Source organism: Apteryx rowi, unplaced genomic scaffold (genome assembly GCF_003343035.1).
Source record: "Apteryx rowi isolate R43461 unplaced genomic scaffold, aptRow1 scaffold_29, whole genome shotgun sequence".
Classification (NCBI taxonomy): Eukaryota; Metazoa; Chordata; class Aves; order Apterygiformes; family Apterygidae; genus Apteryx; species Apteryx rowi.
In genome coordinates, this window is record NW_020449307.1 from 1,529,020 (window position 1) to 1,548,453 (window position 19,434).

Genomic DNA, 19,434 nt, shown 5'->3' on the forward strand with positions numbered 1-19,434 from the left:
AAAAAATCCTGATTATTTATTTATGCCCTTTTTGTTTAAGAAGTTAAATCCCCAGAGCATCTCAATTTAGATCAAAAGCAAGCTACCAAACTTCACCTGGCACACCTGTGCCGTGTGATTTCTTAATTACCTGCCTAGCATTCCCAGAGCTACAAGGCAGAGATGCAGGACTTGTTTAGCGCATATACAGATCTCTGAAATACACCTCATGTAACAGAGCCTTTCCAGAATGCCCGAGGTGTTAACCAGTGTTAAATGATCCTGCATCTCCACAGACACTTGCATTTCAGCAAATTGCTTTCTCACAGGTTTCAGAAGACAGGGAGCTATCATGGGGCGAGAAATTGGGGGAAAGTGACGTATTTGTTTACAAGCGTCTCGATAAAGTTTGTCCCCTGTTTAGTGGATGGCTTGAGTATTCTTACACCATTAGATTGAGCCTCATTCCACTAAGGCCAAAGAGTAGGACCTGTCCTATTAACTGTGCTAGCTGCAGGTTATTATTATTTACACTTACTACACAATGGCCTAGGGAGCACGTGAGAGTAGGTCCATTTATGTTAGACACCAGACGAGTCTTCAGCCAACAGTCCTGGATGTGCAAAGCATCTGACCTAAGTGGACACAGACCAAGCAGGAGAATGTGGTACAGCAAGGGCAAGGGTGAGCGATCTGCGGGAACACCCATCARGTTTTTGCTGAGACAAGCTTCTACAGATGAAACCTTCTAGGATGTTTCAACATCGTGATGAGAAACCGAGCTTGTGTTAGATGTGACTGCCGCTTTGTTGAAACGCAGGACTGATGTTGATGTGATCCTTGTTCAGCTGAGGAACATGCACACCYGGTCACAGCTGGGGTTCAAGCTCACCAGTAGTAGTTTACACCACACACGCACTGACAGTTAGGTATATGCAGGAGAAGATCAGTCATGCCTTAAACCACCCTAACACTGGGCCCTTGTAGTGGTGTGTCCCCATGCATGCAGTTTTATACTTTAATAAGAGATTCACGATAATTTCTCATTTACRCTGGTTTGGATAGCAATTAGGCATTTTACCTCTCCCTACTAGTTGGTAGGTTTCAGTATGTTTTGATCAAACATTACAACTTGCTTCTTTGGCTATTTGTCAATAGTGTAATTTCATTAATTGGCCAAAGCACTGACTAAGAACTCTGTTACCCTGAATGTAATTTAAACCACCAAGAGCTGATGGCATCTCTCTTGGTACAGTGAAAATATACAGCTCTGGCAGGAAGTTAAAGAAAAGTATTAGAATTAATAGCTTATGTGTCTCTACCACAGAGAAGCCTCAGTGCCATCAGAGTTCCTTACATATAAGAGATGAGACAGATGGCTTGAACAATACATAACCTAAGTAGATGCAATAGGTGTGATAGCAATGTTTGTTTTACCGGCAGATCATTCATCATGACCCACCATTAACTTAGACAGGAAAAACTAACATTTTTCACAAAAATGTGGGTCTTTTTATGAAATAGTTCAGGAGAAAGCACTTTTAGTTATTCATTTCAAAATCCAGTTTTTGGTTGAGAAACATTTTCAAAGGAAAATTGCCAAGAAGTCCCCGTTGGGATCAGATACTGACACACGGAGAAGACTCTGTGCAGGACCTACTTTAAGCAAAAAGAAATGTCCAGTGGACATACCCTCCTGATATGACTACAGAAGCACATGAGCCAGGAAATTTTAATTTCTAATGTCCTCAGTGCATAAAAATTTCAAAWGATTTTGTAAGGAAGATTGCAGAGCCTCTTACAGTTAATAATACCAAGCAGAGGTTCAAACACATGGAGACATGGTTGATCAAGATACTACTTAATATTCTACATTTAATTCAGAACTTCAACAGATTCCTGAAATCCAACCAGCAAGACCCATCTTTGTGCTTTGAAATCATGGTATTTTTCAGAAATATTACAAAGAATTGGGGGATTTGGAGATTTTTTTAAAAACTATGCTTCATTGCAAGGCACTTCTCAGCTTCCTCCATGCAATAAAATAATAATCTGAGTTATCAACAAGAAATCTTTCTGCTAAAAGTTAATAAGAACATCTGTCAGTCTACTGGGAGAGACAGTGGAAAAATGGGTGGGAATTTCCAGCTTTAAGTATGCAGCCACTCCCACAATGTTCAAGTCAACAAAAGAACCTGTCAGCAGGAGGTCGAAGTCATTAATAGAAAATTTTTTCACCAACAGAGATATAGATCAAATACCCATAATTTCAAAGAAGTTATTTAGGATTTTCCAGAGTCCTCACATTACGCTAAGTTCTCATCTAGAGCCTATTTTTGGAGCTACCTTTTTAATGGTTTCAAGACCACCATGTCCTTAAGTGTGCGAGGGCTCAACCTCACAGAAAAGTAATGCAGTTTAAAAAACTACCTCATATCAACCAAATCAAGGCAATTGGCAAAGTCTCATAGGCTCATCATCCGAAGCCTCTTGCAAGGCACATTATCTTAGAAAACCCTCTTTCAGAGTGGAAAGAATCGTCGTGTTTCCCACTGGCCAAGGTTGCATGTATAGGCCATTGCTGCTGCATGGTGGTTTGTTCATTTACAGTAACCTGATTGCGACTCTCATCCCTAAGAAGTCATTATCTAAGACAATTAAACTTCTAGCTGAATGGTAATGCAAAATGCTTCCAGCATCGAGAGGCAATCAACAGATGGCTTAATGTTAAGTTCTGCAAATATGTTCAGAAAGTTTGATGCTGAAAGATGCTGTAGAGAAAGTGCTTTAATGAGTGAAGATGAGAAATGCTGATAGTTTTTTTTTCCGTGATTACAGTAACTTCATGCCATTATAGAGCTTTTTTATCCACATTTTCAACAAAATTTAACCTTTCCAATTTGTAAACAGTTTTCATCATGATGTTATATAGTGTTGACTGTAGTTTGATTAAGGCTGAAATGGAGAGCTTTACAGTTTTCTTACTAAACTACTTATTCAGTAAATAAGTAGTATCATCAGAAACTATTTATAGATAAGACAGTAGATGACTGTTGAAGTTTGCATCTGTAAAGATTAACCTAGGTTTAAGAAGCTTCTTGAAAATGTTTATGGGATTCAAACAAATAACTTTTTTTAAGCAGAGATAATATTTCTTTTCTCCTTAACATTTTCACTTAATGTCATCCGTCAACAGCGGCTAATATCCCTATCTATCAAATGTCATGAATGTTTTCCAGTTCCCATCACCCTGTATCCATTTAAGTCACTTAGGCTTCCTTTTAATTGTAATAAATTCAGATTAGCTCCCTTCAGACTAAGTGTCATTTTTATTGTTGTTAACTATATGAGCCAGAGCATGACAAACAAATCTCGAAATCATCCACTGCTTCTTAAGTTTTATGCATTTCTAGAAATATATTACCCATGGGCCAAATTTTCCATGGCATCATTCCAGCTCAATTTCTGTGCATTTACATCATTATAAAATTGGATTAATGTGATGGCAAATTAGGCACAGTGCATATGAATTTCATAGGCAGCACTAGTAGCACCAAAATTACTAAGACTACTTGATTCTTCCCATTTTGAGACAATATGTCAGTGCTTCCAGTGTTGCAAAACTTCAGATGACTAGGCTGAAATCTGACATGTCAGACATCTGTCTGAACTTGAAAATGGTTTTTTTGGGAAACTTCAGCCAAAAGATCTCAGCTATTTCCAAGAACAGGACCCTAGAAAAATCTCTGCATTGTCTGTGTTAAAACTCTCTGATAACCTTCTTTTTCAGGATTCTAATGCCTTTATGCTTTGGAACAGACACATGAAATTTGGCATTAAGATGTTGCTTGACCCTGAAATGCCACTTTTATGACTTGCATACCCATCTGCCCAAAGGAGCCAGGTTGCATACCATTGGAAAACTGCAGGTCGCACATGAAGAGAGGAGACTTCTGTGACCATGGTCTTTCCTTGAAGTTACCTCCACAACACAAATGTTTCAGGTTGCAGCTAAACAGATCTGTTGTCGCATTGCTGCTCTGGGATACTGTGAGCTATTTCCAGACCTACTTGGGTACTCAAGACGCAGGAGGACAGACTTACCTGTGTTTGCCATATCCTCCACAGAAACCACAGTTTGGGGGCTTTGGTGTCCTGTGCTGCCCTGAAATACCTGTGAGATCCACTAGCAATATGTCCAAACAGCCTCACAGGAAACAAGCCTCTCAGTGCTGTCAGCAGGACACTCTGGTAACTAGAGATTAATAATATTGCTACTCTATTTACTGAAGTAACAGAGGTTTGAGTGGCCAACACAGGCTCCAGCCCCACTGGCTCTTCTGGGAGTCACTGGGATTCTACATAACAATATGCCTACTTTGGCAGTCTACTTTTTTTCTTTTTCTTTCTTTCTTTTTTTGTAAATATGGGAAATTATGCACCTCAAACTGTGTTAAAAGAATCTTGCAAGTTGCAATCAGATGTGAGGAAGTGCCAGAATCAAATTGCCTCTCCAGCCTTGATTCAATCGCTTTTTACATAGGCATTATTGTTAATAGCATGATCATATACTTCTCCCTCCTGCAGGGCACGGAATGGACTGCACCAGTGATAGATACGGGGTATATAACAAAGGGGAGACTGCTGCCGCTAGGATGTGGACTTCAAAAGCTAGAAGGTTTATAATAGCAAAAAAAGAGGGTTCAGACACAGCAATAAAAGAGATGTGCTGCGGCATGGTCATTCCCCAGGTGTGATCTGGCGCGCAGGTATTGCATTGGGGGAGCTGATAGGAGGTTACAGCTCGCAGCCTCCCTCACTAAATCGGCTCCTAGGGCTTACCAGAAGAGGAAGGATGGTTTGACTGCTGTCCTTGAGAACTGGTTGTATTTCTGCTGCTAAGCTCCTATGCAAAGCTGGGCCAGCAATTTAAACCAGATCTTTCGCTCACAGTTATAAATTGTCCAGCTTCATTTTCTGGGTCCCTGACTTGAGACTCTGGGGTCTGAGCTGCAGAAGTGCTGAGCGCTCACAGTCAGCTCTCATGTAAAATGCTGCCCCATGCTATGTGCTGTGCAAAATCAAACGCTGACCAGCAGAAACTGGGCATTCAACTTTAGCAAGCATTTCTGGCCTGCCGCAATGCCCCACCTGTAGAGACAGGTTAATACAATCCCTCATCTGATGGTCTGCTGTGAAAATAAATCCATTCGGTTTTGYGAAACTCAAGCACAGCAGAGAGCTGAAAGCTGTAGGAAAGTCTATGAGAAAAATAGTAATGCTGTATTCAGAACAGGAATTAACAGGAGTAAGACAAGACTTGAGGTCACAACTGACTAGTGAAAAGTAAATCAAATACTACCTACGCATTACGGGAGCATTGGCCAATCTGTATACTGAAAGAGGAAGGGAAACTGCAGAGGGACCGATGTGTAGATATGTAATTAACAATTACGGCCCACTCAGTACTCCTAAATTAAGACTGCAAAGGTAACCTTAATTCTGACATTCCCTGGCTTTCATGGCTTGACTTGGGAGATTAAGTAATACTATTTTAAAGTAGGCTGGTGTTTGGGTTTTTATTTGTCTGTGTGTATTATCTACAATCATGATTTAAGGAATGTAACATTTAAAAGTCACTCAAATGCACCATTAGAATGATCTGTATGAATTACGCTACAAGAAATGGAAGTTCTTTGAATTCAGCCGTTAATTAGCAATTACAGTTAAAACTTTTCCTTCATTTATTCTTCCTAACAGTATTGCTACTATTCCTAATAGCTTGCGTTGTCACATGGGTTACTTTAGAAATGGGATTTAAGTTAAAGGAAAACAGCTTTTCATTATAAGTTAATATCACCTGCATGGTGAAGAATATGCAAAATTCCAAGAAGAAAGTTTTAATTTGATTAAGAAAATCAATAGCTATAATAATTGCAGAGAATTATAACTTCACATCCAAATCTAAGTTAAAAAAAGTTGAGTATATTAACGATTTATTGCTTTTCCTGTTTTCTATTTTTGCAGCAAATATCTGTATTCTTACATTCCTTGCAGCTAGTTTTGGCATCTAGCTTGTTAGTACACGACTTCAGCTGTAGATCCCATTGAATGTAGTATTTTTTTCAAGATTTTTTTGTCACATCATTAATATCTTCATTCAAAGATCATACATCTTTACTTCAAATAAAGCATTCAGCCATACAGTAAACATCTTGTTGACCTCACTTACAAACAACCATTGACAGATAGTAAAAGATTGAATGATTGTATAGCACCTGCCCTAACCTTCAAGAATATTTAGTTATATTTCATGTGCTATCAATTTTAACTCCTTTCCTATATTCAGAGCATTAGTGGCTGAGCCTAGCAGTAGTGGGTTTTTTGCAAACCTGTCAGATGTCATCACTTTCCATTGTTCAATTTTTTTTTTTTAAGCGTTTCTCTAAATCTTTTCACGAGGAGGCAAAATCTGATCCTTTCTAACACTTCAGCTGTTAGAATGAAATTCTGGATGAAACTGCATCTGCAAAAGGGGAAATTAACTGCAAGTGTTTCTCCAGCCCACTGGTGAGCGGGGGCCGGTGTCCCCGCCTGCGGCCCATCCATAAGGATTTCAGCTGCTATGGCTTGTGGCCATTTAGATAACACTGCAACAACCCCTGCCTTCACCCGCGTATGTCAGAGCTCAGACTTACTTTCACTTTATAGCGGCCAAATACGTGACCACCAGTAAGCTGAGATGCAGTAACTGTATATTCATTTAGCCCACTTCAGATATCAGGTTATGAGATGCAGCTTAACCCTCTTCGACTGTGGCCAGACCGTCACTGAAGAAATGGTGATAACAGCCTGAGACGTGACTAGCTCCCCAGCTGCTTGTTCCTACTCCTTTGCTCACCGTTAGCACCTCCCGAACAACGTCTGTGGAACAGATGGTGGGATTAGGTGGAACTGAGCAAGAGGGAAACGTCTTCCATAACTCCCAGCATTTGCCAACTGCACATCAGGAGCTGCCTGGGCTCCTCCAAGACTCTCCCAGAGCTAAAGTTCGGAGCGGAGAAGCCACTCCAGATGTCTCATTCCAGCAGTGGAGGAACCTTGCTTTGAGGTCCTGGATCCTTTAAGAAGCAAATCTAGTGCAAAAAGGCAAGGTGCACAAAATCACCCATTATTTTTTAAGTAGTGGGTGTGGGTTTGTCAACCCAAACTAGGGTTTCAGCTTTTCTTAGTGAAGTCAGCAGTAGTTTGGGGTCAAAATGAAAACAGTTTGCCAAAAAGCAGATGGCTGTTAGAGGATGGGCTTAACTCCTCCTATATATTTTAAAAGAACAGAGCTTAATTTAGGACCTTTTGAGATCTGGACACACTTTATGAGAACAAAAGGTGCTGAACTCATCAGAGAAATGTAATTTTAATCAGTTTTGTGTGTGATATAGACTTTGTTGCCTTCACATTTTTGTCCTAATTGGTTACTTCTTATTTTTGAGTAGAGATGTGTGAATCATTAGCTATCACCAGCTTCTGCCACAATTTGTCACATCTATGAAAATGTCTGGCAACAAAGCACCTTAAAAGGATCAGCAGCGGAGCACTGATACTACCAGCAGGGTATTTTTATCCTTTGAATGAGGCAATCAAACTTCCACCCTCCTTTATCCTCTCTTACCTCTGCTCGGTTGGCATCGCTAAAATATTAGAGCCAATCTCATCAAAACAATCTGAACAGAAAGTCAGGATCCTTTCAAAGCCCAGAAATATTACTGGAAGTACAGAAAGCTCATCTTTACAAAAATTATTAGATTTCAAGTTTGCTTCCTGCAAAAAGGTTAAAGGGCCTACATCCAATTAACAGTATGTATCTACTTCAGTCCAAGACATAATTTAGTTGTGACTATACTTTATTGTACCCCAGTCACTTTTAAGCTATAACTACTGTGGCTGTGTTTTTCTTTTATCCTAAGTATGTCTTTGGCCCAAGTGTAATTATCTTCAGGTTCATTTTGAAGCTTCTTAAATAAACTCTGAAAAAGCTGTGTTTGAATTTCCATACAGAAGAATATTTGGGGGCTTTATTGTTATATGAGATGTGTATTTATTAACAGGAACAAACTTTTACCATTCTTCAATTAATTTAAGAACAAATTTGAAAGGACGGCTGCCCTGACTAGAGAGTTTCTCTGCCTTTTTTCTAATTTTTTTCTCTTTTATAGCAAATAATATCATGGTTGTAATTAAAATCTCCATCAGTCCTTGGCTGCTTCTAAATGCACAACAGACTGCTCTTTAGCGGGCRTTTCACCTTTAGCTTCATTAGGAGTAAGGACAGACCTGTAAAATGAGCTGGGGCATAAAAACTCACCTTGAAAAAAAGGAGAGCAGATGCAGAGAAATTACAAGGCAGCTTGTTCTTTAGCACTGACAAACATCTGTCCGACGGCAGCCTTCAGGACTGCAAAACACCCTCTTCCCAGTTCCTTGTGGCTCCACGGCTGAAGGGTTTGACAGTGCTATGGCCTACACCAGCAGCAGAGGACAACACCTCTAACACTATCTGAGGGACCAAATACTGATTACTGGGACCAGGGAGGTCCAGGGAGCTCAGCTATTCCTTGCCTCTACTTACCCCTTCATACATATGGGAAGAAGTAAGTGGCTGATAATCTAGACCCAGTGTCAGGATAGTTTATGTAAAGGGAGCGAGGGTGTCTTTACCATGACTCGCCTTTTCATCCAAAGTGACTTGCACAAAGGGCATTTATGTCTCTGAGTTTCAGCTTCCCATCCTACACCAGTCCCAGACCTTTGTCCTGAATCTGGTGCTTTCTGAGGAGAGTCTGCAGGGTATGAACCAAGGCAGTGGCTACTGGAACATCTGGCTTCAATGGGCCTGACTCTAATTCCAGCAACAAACCTGGTGACGTTAGCCAAGTACTGAGAAAACAGGAGTGAAAGTCCGTACTCCCATCTGTTCCTGCTGGTAGTTGTATTTCCAGACAGGATATGTTTATTCTCTGTCACTGTAGGAGAGTGTTTGTGTAGAGGGGTGGCCAGATACAGCCTTATTCTCACCTGGAGCCTTCAGAGCCAGATATGCAAATTGCCAGAGCATAGAGAGGACAAGACACAACACCCAGATGAATGCAGAAAGCTGAGATATTTTTCCCTGTATACAGCACAGAAATGGCTTACTGTCTAAATTCCCATGCCCCCCTCTTGGATCCTCATCCTGTGGAATCAGGGAAGAGAAAAAATCATGATCCCGTGAGCAACCTCTTATCCACAGAGGTACATTTCACTCTTCCCATATGGTTTTTCATATCACATGCCCTGAAAAGTGCCTCCACTGTGAAGTCAGTACAGTCAAAGAATCACCAAATAGTTGAGGTTAGAAGGCATCTCTGGAGATCATCTAGGCCAACCCTCCTGCTCAAGCAGCCTTACCTAGAGCACGTTGCCCAGGACCTTGCCCAGACGGCTTTTGAATATCTCCAAGGGTGAAGACTCAGCATCTCTCTGGGCAACCTCTTCCAGTGCTCAGTCACCCACACAGCAAAAAAGTGTTTTCATATGTTCAAGTGGAATTTCCTGTGTTTCCATTCATGCCTGTTGCCTCTCGTCCTATCACTGGGCACCACTGGGAAGAGTCTGGCCCTGTCTGCTTTACACCCTCCCACCAGGCATTTAAACACACTGATCAGATCCCCTCTCAGCCTTCTCTTCTCTGGGCTGAACAGCCCCACCTCTCCCAGCCTTTCCTCATATGAGAGACGCTCCAGTCCCTTGATCATCTTCATAGCCCTTCTCTGGATTCGCTCCAGCAGGTCCATGTCCCTGGGGAGCCCAGAACTGGACCCAGCACTCCAGAAGTGGCCTCACCACCTCACCTGAGTAGAGGGGGAGGATCACCTCCCTCAACCTGCTGGCCATGCTCTGCCTAATGCAGTCCAGGATACTGTCAGCCTTCTTAAATGATGCAGCCCAGTGCCTTGTGCAAACAAATATTCCAGATTTATCTAGGTATCCTCTGTGATGTCTCAAATAAGAAAATAGAGTTCATAAAACTTGCATGCATTTAAAAAATACAATGCATACACTTCATTCCTTTGACTACTCCTCAGCTCCAACACTAAAAAAGAGACATAAAAAACAAGCACTCAGAATTGTGGCATCAAAGGTGTTCTGTGGAAAGGATACATTTTAAACTCAAATTAAGGGTGCTGTAGAGAAGAATGCTTTTATAACCCAAGGAAATGTTAAAGTAAGTTTAAATTTTACCACAAAGTCCACCTTGCTTATTTACAATGCAAGGGGATATATCACTTCTTTGTGCGCAATAAAGATAAATTGTGTTTTAAGGCAGGACTATGAAAATTACAATGTGGATACAAAAGTTCCTTCCCCTTGAAACATTCCATTTCTTATTCTTGTTTCCAATATAAACAGGAAAGGGGAATATTGGAAGTAACTCAGACTTGTAAGAAATTGAGGCTAAGGAAAGTGGACTTCTTTTCTCTCCCATGCTATTATCGTACTATTTGTGTTTGGGCAAATTGTTTAACAGCTCCAATTCCTCCCCAGAGACAATATGTAAATAATTATAAATCTTATTCATACCTCTGTAAAAGTGCACTGTGATCATCCCAAATGAACTATATAAGTCCCAGATTTTATTATTAGATTCACACATTATATATATTGTGTAGTTATGGTCAAGAGAAAAGCAAATTAAATTGCAATTTATAGTGTGGTATTTTTCAATCCCCATGATCAGAAATGGCGGCTGTTAGTGTCTTGCTGGGTTTAGAAGAGCTCTCATCTGAGGGAAGGGAGATGTGTTAAATCTTTCTGAAAAATTCAGACAAAAAAAGTCTGTAGAATGAATTATAATATAGGTTTGGGTTTTTTCCAGATTTGTTTTTTTGACCTGGTTCTTGTGGGAATAGAAGAAAGTAGTTATAAATTGTGCCTATTATACAAATTAGCAAGATTGTTACTGCCTATGACATAATTGAACCTGCAACGCAGTGCCATCTGGTGCACATGTGGAGAATAGGCTGTCAAAGGAAAGGATAATAAAAGTTCTAAAAAAATGTGTTTAGTCTGTACAAAGTAGCAGTTGCAATAGGCACTTCACTGCCTTTAATGAGATAAATCATCCCACAATATGCCTGWCAGTTAGACAAGTGTCATCACCTCCTTTTGCAAATAGCTATACAGAGGAAAACAGGTAATCTGAGTTACTGAGATGACAGAGGGAATCAGTGTGAAAATTAGGATTGGATTCGGGATTCTTGATTTATAATCCTGTCCAGTGCCCACCCAAAAAGAGAGAGCACTAACAGGACTGTGGATCTCATGGTCTGGTGTTAACATATAAGCTGGGAAAATTTGTTCTCCCTGTCACTAATTATAAGGAATAGGGAGTGTTCAGTGAAATTAAACCACAGCAAATTCAAAATTGATAAAAAGGAAACACTTTTCATCCATTCAGCCTGTGGAGCTCCCTATCAAAGGACATCCCCAAAGTCAAGGACTTATAAAAATTCATTAAAATTTCAGACAGTTCTGACATCAGCATTACCCAGTGCAACTGCTTTTATTGACAAATTTGGGAAGAACTAATAATCCTATGCTTTCAAGTTTAAAATAGTCTCTGATTTATAGAAAGTAAAATGAGATGAAATTCTGGATTCTGCAAATTATCCTATATCTGTAGGAAACCATCACCTTTCTCTAAAGTACCTGATCCTGACTGGACCAGGCAAAGCAAGACACTGAGCTAATTGGCTCTCAGATATTTTGGGAATTGACTCTCAGAGTTTTCAGCTATGGCAATTTCCTTGCTCTTATGAAACAGAGGACCAGCTTCCTATTCTGCTGCAGATTTCCCATGCAGTCTTGAGCAAGACACTTAGGGCGCAATTAGATGTGCTGGCTGATTCCATGTTACTTGCTGCCACCAAAGGGTATCTCCTCCCCTTCCCCTCCMCTGCATGTCCTCAGAAGTTCTTCTGACCTTTTGGTGAGCCAGTTCATCTCACCAAACTGGCAGAAATCTGCCAGGAGTCCAAAAGCAAGAAGGAAATAGATTTGACCTTTTCAGCAGCAATAAACATATACCTTCAAGCTGCAATTTACAAGACAAAATGAGCCAATCTGATGGCTCATTGACACCAAAATAAAGAATTTCCTTCTCTCTCCCTTAGTCAGCTCCTCACCCTCCCTCACTCCTGTTACTCACTTGACTCCACTTCTGTTGTCATTGACCTCTCTTGAGCCAGTCCAACTCATTAACCCAATAGAAAATTAACCCCACCAGAAAACCTGGAAAACTTCTGCTTGGTTAGTGAGTTTTAACTGATTTAGAACAGAATCCAACCATACTAAAGCTGGCATCAAAGGAGTGGGACTGTGCAGCTGGGAAAGGGAAGAAAAAGGACGGAAGGGGAAGAAGATGTAGGTGAGGAGGATGGTGGGAAATCTCCGCTCCTTTTTGTCAGTCATCAGCTCAGCTTGGTGACTCATGAGACGACAACCCGAGCCACCATCTCACAGGTAAATATTGTCAGATGGTCACATATTATGAAAACAGGATCATAAAAATCATTTATATAGAGTTTTTGATTCCTCCTGCTCCCTACTTTTGACTCGTCTCATTTGCTCTCTAATCATGCTATTTAAAAATTAAATGCAGCAGAAAGGTATTCTCGAAAATACATTATTTTCCTCTCTACTCAATACTCAGTAGAGCTTTTATGAGGATTAATAAATTAAATGTGTGTAGATCACTTTTAAGTGAAAGACTAAGTCTTATTATTGCAATGACTGATAATGAAATTCAGGTTCTAATAATCCAGTGATGGAGCCTGTATCTCCATCTTGATTAGATAGACAGACAACTGAGATAAGGTTTTGGAGTAGATAGCAATAAACTGTTAAAAATCAACATGAGCGAATAAATGCTGGTTCGCCTTTCGCATTAGTGGAACTGAAGAGCTAGTTTGTAAGAGGAAGAGATACCGACAAGGGTATAAAAAGGTGTAAGGGAAAAAAGCCTCTATGGCAACTTTCCTATTTTATGTAAGCTACCTAATATATATTCATCAGTGCCTCTTAAACCCATATATAATTTATATCTCAGTTTATACTGTGGCTGAGTTTGTCCTACAGTTTCATCAGGATTATTGCCTGCTCCAATGTGGGTCTGTGGTAGACTCTATGGAGGAAAAGCCAGGGGCAAAACTCTGCTGACTTTGGGGAAACCAGGATGTCATCTGGGCATTCAGACACCCCAAACTCCCGTAGCCCCTCTGGAGACAAGGGAGATATCCTGGTTTCTGATAGCTAAATTTTTGGCCCTGAAGGCTTAGGGGAGAAGGGTCATCTACTGTTATGCAAATAATGTACAAATTCCCAGCTCTCAAAACTATGCTTCCTTTATTCTATCCTAATCTTTAATATTCCTTTAAAGGATCTTAATAATTTTCAAAAAGGAATGACAGGTTCCTGTCTATAATAGAAATCTACAGCTCCAAAATAAAGATGAGTGCAACATTATGAGCTGCCTGCTGTTGAAGCCAGTATATATTACGCGTGGGTTGCCTCATGGCAATGTAAATTGCCTCCATGGGCAAAGTCAGACATCACCATATGCTAAGACATTTCTCATGGTAAACAGAGAAGACAGATCTGAGAAGACTTGCAGGTTGGGGGGGTTGCTAACCTGTACTTCCCTGAAGGTTATCTGGACTTTGGGGTCTGTGAAATAGTATCAGAAATCTCAAAGAAGACTTCTTCTGTGTTACTTTATCTACTTCCTCTTCTAGTTTGAACCAGAATTAGCAGCTGAAGACCAAAGCTTAGAGTTTTGGGGAAAAAAGTTAGGTTGGTTTTTATTATGAGTAATAATATTTACAGTACAATAAAGCCTGGAGGCCAACAAGATTGGGATCCATTGTAGTAAATGAAAACCACTTGTCTCCGCATTATTAAATAATTAAATTATTAAATTGTTTTTAGATCTTCTTAAAAAGTCCTTATTTTTATCTACACATGAAGCACAAGCAAAACTCATCCAGTACTGGGGTAAGTGAGAGGCAAACGTCTTGTGYGCACACCTCCGTGGCTGCCCTAGCACTTCCACTCCTGCCACGCGGCTCCCTCGTGGTAGCCCGCTCGTCCTCCCAGACCCTTAGAAAAGCACTTTTCCTGGCCAAGCCAGTCACACTGATATAGAAACTGGGTGTAGACCAGACCAAAAATATGGCAACTTCGCTAAACAGGTGTGGTTCATTACTAGACACTTCACGTTTTCTATTTTTACCTTAATCTGTTTGCTCTTCCCTCAGGGCTTGTGTAGTCTAGAAAAGATTTATTTTAAAACTTATTAGTTTAAACATTTGAGCTAATATATTTAAAGCCCCTGTTTGCTGATMCTCACTCACGCCATGGCTACTTTACTCCCCTCAGGCAGTGTAGAGGAGCAGTTTTTTCACCAGTGGGTCCTTTCAGAGGACCAGGAGGTGATGTTGTTTTAACACAAATGGGAATCAGAGCCCCAGTTAAGGAAGAGGAGACTGTATTTTAAAGTTTCCCTTAATTCCTGAGCCTAATTTGGCCACTTTGCAACCYGCTAATATATCAGAATACACTTCGTGCTGCATATACCAGGGCTTTAAAAGTTGTTAATTAAAATATTTTCATTAGCACATTTTAAAAATACACCTTTTATCCAAGGGCTCAGACATGTGAGCAAATTACTGCAAGGCAGTTGAGCCATAATAGCTGCGCACACACTGATAGCCTCCTGCAAATGAGAATTTGGTTAAACCTCTGTTTGTCTCTAAGGCCCTAATCTACAAAATCTCTACACACGGTTAATCCACAAACTAAAAGCCAGACTATATTTTCCAAGGAAAGCAATTATTAAAATGTTACCCCATAAATTTTCAATCCTATTTCAACTAACAAACAGCAAACTGACTGTAATGATCCCCGCTTAGCCACTGTATCACTTTAAAGCAGCATATCCACAGTTTAAAGAATTAGTTATTTGCCATTAAAGGAATAACGGCACATCTGCCACCTTGATCACTGCATTTGTATTATTATCAACTTCTGTCTGAGTGCCAAGTAATTTAATCAAACTTGAGAGAAGAAATAATAATGTTTCAGTTGAACAATAGCATGGCCCTTTGAAAATGCAGAGATTTGCTCTAGGGTACACTAAAAGGAGAGAAGGTCTATAAACAAAGGGTAACACTGTGAAAAATTTATCTGTCAAATCTAGGGGGGGGCATTTTCTACTTGCAGATAGTTCTCCAACAGATTGCAATGTACCACCCTTCGCAGATATGCTATGCCACACATCGCTTATTTAGAGATTGTTGGCAGTTCATTCACTTGAGTATTTACTGCTTCCTTTTTATGCTCTGTGATAGGTTTATAGCAAATTACTTAGTTTCTCTACTCCAGCTGGACAGTCCAAAGGAAGATATGGAGTTTTCTTGGAAAAAGAAAAAAAAAAAAAGCAGCAGAATGAAACAGAGGGAAAGAAAATGAAATAAGCAAGCTAAGGAAATGTTAAAATGTGTGAACTCTTTCCTTTTCTTTTATAGTATCAGGAAGATCATTGTATCTGGTTTTGCTCCTAGATTGTTTAAAGTATTGATGGAGGAAGAGAAGGCGTCGTATTTACTGACTGCCTAGAAAACTGTTCAGCCAACGCAAATTCTTTGCGTGTGAGTGCATGTCCATGTGCCGTGTTGTTTGCAAAGGGCGCAGTCCCTTATCCTTGGCCCTTTTGTTTGAGCAAATGCTTAAGTGCCAAGCCTTTGGCCAGAGACATCTGGAAACTGCTGCATATCCTCCCGTAGCATTATRCAGCACACACTTCTGTAACGAAAGTCAATGGTCTTCCTTTTATCCAAAGCTATCACTCGCTGAGATCAGCATGGCTAAACCAGAATGGCTTCTTTTTTGCCTCCTAGGCCTTCTTTATTTCTGTAATTCCACCTCGCCAACCACATTACACAGACCTCGAGTGTCTGGCAAATACTACCCTGTGTTATAAATCTGCTCTAGCAAGGAGATGACAAGCTATCGATAACACTGGAGAGACTACAGATCACTAATCATAGAGGGGTATGCACTAATTGAAAGACATCCAAGCTAGAGTCTATTTGTCCACAGAAGAGTTTCTGCTAAAAGAGAATGGAGACCCCAAAAGCACTAAGCAGTGAATTTATGAAGGTAATGATCGTAAAAAACTTCTGCCTCTGCTGGCTGGTTTGGCTGCCCTAAAGAAGATGGACTAAGTGACCCAGCAGTAATCAGCTTTTGCATCCCTGTTTTCTCCCTCTGCTTCCTTGATGGAGTGGGTTATTAGGGTGGGCTACGCTTTATGGGGGTAGAGGAGCCAAATCCCAATGTGAAAATGCTTTCAGATGATCCAAAGAGAGCAATATGAAGGTTAGAGTTTATATGACTGTTTACAAGAATGTTGTTATTACCGTGCTATAAAACAGAAAGGAATGTGACCAGACTAGTACAGAACATCAAAAGAATTGTAGAGTCATTTTAATGAGTTACTAGAAACTAAGTCAGGTTCTGCAGTTGTGAGGCTGTATGGTTCTACTCTGTGCAATGGATATAAGTCACTTAGCAACCTTTGTCCACCTGTAGCATGTTAGGGCATGCTCCCAGCTGGTGTTTAAAGCTCCCAGCATCCCCAGGTGGAGACCATGTCCTATTCATATTTTACAATGTAAGAAAAGACAGTTAGAGCCAACAGGTTTGCTTCTCTGCTGCCCAGGACTTTGTGTAGACTGTGACATCTGAGTAAGAAAAGTGAAAAGTGGGGTTTATGGGTGCCCCTTCAGAGCAAAAGCTTTTCAAACTCGTTGTGTACACAGGAACATAACAGCATCGGGTGAAGATCAAGCCTATACAGATTTCCATATAGATCACTTTGCTAGAGAAGGGAAGACTTCAGCAGGCATGGTGGGATACCAAAACTTAGAGGCAAAATTGCATCACTGGCACCATGTATAACCTCTGCTTATCTTTAGCAAGAAAATGGAAGAAATTTTCAAAGTCAATAGGGGTTCATCTAACAGCTGTTTTTGCCTTAGAAAATCTCCTCTGCCATGCTTGCAGCATGTTATTTGCCAGTACTTTCTATTTTCTTTTAATTGTTTTCCAGGAGTTACTCTTTTTGACAATACCAAAATATCACCTACCTACCAAGCAGACAATGCACTTCAGAAGCCCTGGAGAGGTGGGTTTTTTAATTCTAAAATATCTGTGACATTTTTATCAGAAATGCACCATGCATTACTACACTGTTTGGGTTCTTATGCTTATCCTATGACCATGTTTTCAGAGCAATCTTGGCCCAGACCCTGAGACAGGCTCTGCAGTCTTTTTAAGGAAAAAACTCAGTGCATATATGAACAGAATAAAGGGTATGGAAATGTGTTGTCAGTGAGTTTCACATAAAATAGAATATTTTCTTTCACCGAAGCTGATGCTCTGTTAGATTAATGAAGTCTGTTTGAGCCTACATTTGCAAAACAACTCTTTGGAAACTCAGGATTGTTCTGTTCTTAAATAGTTATCATGTAGGCTTTAACCTCCAGGCAGCATCCAGATTTGTATCAATTATGTGCTGCTAAATTATCAAGAGTGGTTTTAGTGGCTGTGTGGATGTTGTAGCTGCTTGGTCTGGGGTTGGCTTCAGAAAGAGATTAGTATCTTCCCTGGGATACAGAGCTTCACCAGTCTGTCAAGGATCTGTTCTAGAAGCCGGAGGAGGATTCACAAGATTTATCAAGTGTTTGGATGGGCTGTCACAAACTCACCTGCCTGGTCTTCTGCCAGGCACATGGAAACTTCCCTCTCCAAAGGAACCAGAGATCTTAAAGACATGAGTCACCAACTCCCTTTTTCAGCCTGTCATGCCCCTAAGAAAATTTGTGGCAATTCAGATAGAAAAACTTGCCTAAGTTGCTCCACTCTAAATAAAAGACCATCAAAAAGGGAAACTAGTAGTGTAAGATGAGGTGGTGGCACTACCAGAGCTGGCTTTCAGGCTTTTGTGTATTTTCAGGAGTGGGTAAGTACTTTTGCCACCTTCTTCTCTCAACATTCTAATTCCCTGGCAAAATATCGAGAGTTGCATTCACCCCTTTTGCCCATGTTAACAGGGAACAATGAACACAAGTCATTAAAAAATAGGCCACAGTTGCAAATGTGCTTTTTCTCCACCCCTTACTTCTTGCTGAGATAGGCGCTTACCCACCCTTCCCTTTGAAGGCAGCTGGCTGTGTTATTGCTCAGATAAGCACATATCTGCACTCTTAAGGTTCCCTGACAGGTCAGGAGAGAAAATATCAGTTAATGTGTTTCTACATCAGAATATGAAAAAAAAATCCCCAGTGCTACCTGCAGCCCTCTGTCCTGAATTGTGTCACCAGCTACTATATAGTTGCTGATGGTTTGTTCAAGGTAGAGAGGAAGACTTAGCCCAGATATCAGTATAAACTGCCAGGGCATGTCCTTACTTTGTAAAACTAAGTTTTATGCAGGGACCTGGGCACTTTCAAGAGAACAACACAAGTGGAAGGAACTCCAGCAAATTTAGTACTCTCTCATGCTGCACAGTAAAGGCAGCATGAGAAATGTATCTGCCATAGGCATCTCTGGGAGCACAGCTCCATAAAAGCAAAAGGGGAGCTCATATCTGTTGGCTGAGAAGAGCTTATGAAGGACACCAGGGGTACCCTAGGAAGATCTGTATAGATGCAGAGACTTCCTGGCACTGAAATATCTCGCTACAGTTCTGTGGCAGAGCTGTCATTCATAAATATGTTGGGTCTTTTCTGTGATTTCAAGTTGTCACCCACATCTGGTGGAGTAAATCACTTTTTTATATTTAAAGGAATCTGAAACAACTCAGAAGTCTCCAGCTGAGTGTCTGAGATGATAAAGTGTCAATGAGTGTACCAAAGGTACCTAATAAATATGGTGCATCAGCTGTTTCTGCAGTTTATCAAATAGACAAGTTTGTGTGTGATACACTGTGGAATACATGTGCCATGTTATTAGAAACCCAGGCTGCACGGTTTACAGCACATAAAATTTGACATTGTCATAGTCAAATATTTACATAGTTATAGTCATACTTAGGACCATGGCATTATCACAAATGCCATGCAGACATTTCAGATTTCAAGTCTCCTCCTTTTAAAAAAGTATGTATTCGATCAGTGCCTGCTTTGGACATTCTTTTTATCCACACGCCAAATACAACTGGAGTGAAAATTATCCTTGCAGTCCCTTAATTATATTTATATGTCTCTGTCTTCATCTCCAAAATTGCCTCAAAATGATATCCAGGTTCCTTTTATGATATTTTTCAACAATACACAGAAATAAATGGTTCTGACTGTG